Genomic DNA, 3,453 nt, shown 5'->3' with positions numbered 1-3,453 from the left:
ACTTTTTATGTTTTTACGTTTATTTATACAGTCACTGTGTTTTACATTTGTTAATCAACAAGATGAATGTATGGTTGATTAATTTCTTAGGAAAACGGCTCAGAAGCCTTTAATCTTTTTTTTTTTGCGCAGTCAGCAAACACATGCAGTGCTCCATGCATGTCTTTGAAATTTCTTTTCCCCATTAGGTTTGTATTTCTTTTCTGAAACAAAAACTTGTTCTTTGATAGTTGTAACTTGTACAAAAATATATAAATTCATTGGATCATCGTTTAAATTAAAGTGATAGTTCACCCAAAAATGAAAATCTGTCATGAATTACTCATCCTTTAGTTGTTTCAAACCTAAATACATTTAAGATATTCAGTTCTTGGACCCCATGCCTACCATAGTAGGAACATTGACAATGGTAGTCAAAAGTGCCCTACGGTTTACTTCCCTACAATTTTGCTTGTTCTGTTGAACAGAAGAATATAAAGTAAATGTTCCTATATGGTTGTCAGTGGGGTTCAAGAACTGTTTGGTAATAAGCCTTCCAAATATCTTTGTGTTCATCAGAACAAAGACATTTGTACAGATTTTAAAGTGAGTAAATGATGGCAGAAATTTTATTTTTGGGGGAACTATTGCGTTAAATCTAGCCTTTTTGTGCCTTTGCTTTCCTGTTAGCCACATATGATTTCCCTTACATGAACAACATGCCAGTCTGCTTTGTTTTAGCAAAATTGTAAAATGTAATATTTTCATCTGTAAAAAATGATCAGTGATGAATTATGATTGACAGCTTTGTGCAAAATAACTTAATCCCGCAAGTATGTTTTATTTGTGGAATTTATTTACCAAGGCTTGACCAACCGTAATGATTTGCATAAAATTAACAGCCTATCTAGTTTTATGCCCGTCTGTCTGGCTATATCCAAACCTTTGTCTGTTCCACGAGAGGGCGCTATATCTCCATTTTTGAAACCGCAGTAAAACAATCGTTTGCTTCAGCTAGGACACCGACCACTCTTTTAAAAGCCCTCGACATCAATGTTATGTAAACTGCTCAATCCGAGGATTTAATGATGTCATAGACATGTAGGGCTGTCAAGATACACTTTACATCTTTTATGGTGAGAAGAATGTCTTTATTCTCTTGTTAAAGCAACAGAGCATCACAGATATAAAATGCATTGTAATACTGTGAACCACAATGAGTGATGTCATAACACGTCTCTGTGCAGGAGGCCATTATGCATGAGGCCAGACAAAATGAGAAAAAATAAGAGAAACGGTTTGGTGAGGGATTAGAAGCAAAAACAGGAAAATTTGAGAAATTGAAAAAGGGTTTTGTGACAGTGGAACAGAGTGGGTGGACGCAGGATAGATGTTACTGGACATTGCTTCTGTTGAGAAATATGGAAGCAATTACCAGTATCTGTCTGCCAGAGACTATGACCGGAACAATTTTTGGGGATGAAGAAAAAAGGTAACAGCCTAAAATTGACAAATATGCAAAGAAGCCTTGAACCACACTGGTCTTCCACAATGAAGCAGTTCTATATCTATCCCAGCCAATTATTTAAAGCGGTCACATCCTGTTGTATACTCCTGGAAGCACAATATGTGGTTACTGCATCAAACAGACATCTGTAAAATCCATACTGAATCCATACAGACAAACATATTTCTCGGAGTCAACACAAAGTCAAATCTTAGACATGATGACAGACGTGTTTTTTTATTTAGTTCACTTTACTTCACACACACGATGCAGGCACTTGCATAAAATAAATGCTAGTTTGAGCTTTCTATACATGAATATTCAGAAACGTGTTTCTGCTATCGTAGGATCTTCTGAAATGGTTGTCATTCAGTTATTTCTCAAGATGAATAAATTCAACTATGTGATCGCCAGATTTGAATACCGCAAGCAAATGTCTCGAAGCACATACAGCGCTCACGTTTTCTCTGGTGAGGAAGTAAATGGAAAAACAATTTCTGAACGTATTGCGTAACGTGAAGAATACTCTGTCATTATCCTCAAACCAAAATTATAACTTTGGAGATGTGGAGCCTGGAAGAACATTCTAAAACCTTGAAAGTTGACACTGGGTAAACATGTACAGACAATGACAGAAAATATCAATGACAGGCTCAAAAGCCTTGTAAAATACAGCCGGAGGGGAAAAAGACGATTGCAGCGACGCGTTCCAGCATGTATTACACAAAAGCAGTATGCAGAATAGTCCTTTGTTCAAGGTTTATTGCACCATGTTGGGGATAAAAGACTCTGTGTTTGGGAATATGATGAGTTTAATGCGTGACCAGTGAAGGAACGAGGCCGAGTTAATCAACACAGGCCTTCATTTTCAACCCAAATAAGGATAAAACCTCACGATGCTGCTTTTAAAGGCCAATTAAGCAAAGAAATAAAAGCTTTTCCTAATAAAAGTAGGTTATTAATGTCACACTGTCTCAGGCAGTCTTTCCCAGTCTACATGATAGCTTTTCCAGGATGCTCGTCCAGGCACATTGGGTCGCCGTGGACAGATCCGACAGTGGAAGACAGTCAGTGATTTATCCCAGGTGAAAGCATTTATGCTGATGTTGTATAAGGCTTTCTTCCCACTCGCAGTCTCCAACTTTGACCCACGGGTCAGACATCTGTGAAGGAAGAGCTGTGGGAAACGGGTTCAGTCAAGTCTCCCCCTCTTAACCCATGCTGAAAATGATGTCATTCAAGAACAGAAAAACAACATTATTTGGTCCTATAGGTGCACCAGTCCAAAATGAACAAGTTAGTCTTTGCATGAAGCATCTCAAGAGACCTCTAGATGTTATGATTACAACAGCTGTGATGTGTAAGAAAACCATATACAGTTCAGATGTTCAGAGATGATGGATTGTAAGTCTGTTGAAGCTGTTGAGGAGAATCAGCCCTGACAAACAGCTTTGGGAGATCTGTGTCTGTCAGATCAATTAAGAAAAAGTCGCATCTGTCTGGAATACAGTATGTATAAAGTGGGTCTGAATGCATTCACAATTGGCAATCGAGATCTGTAGCAAACTTGGAAAAGAAACAAAAGCCGTAACACGAACATTTGATTAATATCGCAAATGCAAGACAAATATGCAAATTTGTCACATTAATACGTTAACTCCTTGTTCAGATTTCCTTTCCTCTCATTCATCTGTAGCCAGCGCTCATTAGAACAGATCTTGGCTTACATTTAATCTTCCTCCTCTCCTGTCGGGCCACCTGCAGACACTGAACACTAGGAAACATGGGAAACAGGCCAATTCTTGCTGCCGTGTTTCACATTATTCCCACACTCAGTCCGTCTCTCTCTTTTGCTGACTAACTTGCTTCGATACGCTCAATGCCACATGGTTAAAATGAGCAAAATTCCAAATCGATTTTTGTCTGCTTGACTGAGATTTCACAGCTTTACTGACTTCAAAAATCTT

This window comes from Triplophysa rosa, linkage group LG24, assembly GCF_024868665.1.
Source record: "Triplophysa rosa linkage group LG24, Trosa_1v2, whole genome shotgun sequence".
NCBI classification, from domain to species: domain Eukaryota; kingdom Metazoa; phylum Chordata; class Actinopteri; order Cypriniformes; family Nemacheilidae; genus Triplophysa; species Triplophysa rosa.
The sequence above is the reverse complement of the archived record's forward strand: the minus strand, read 5'-3'. Positions refer to the sequence as shown.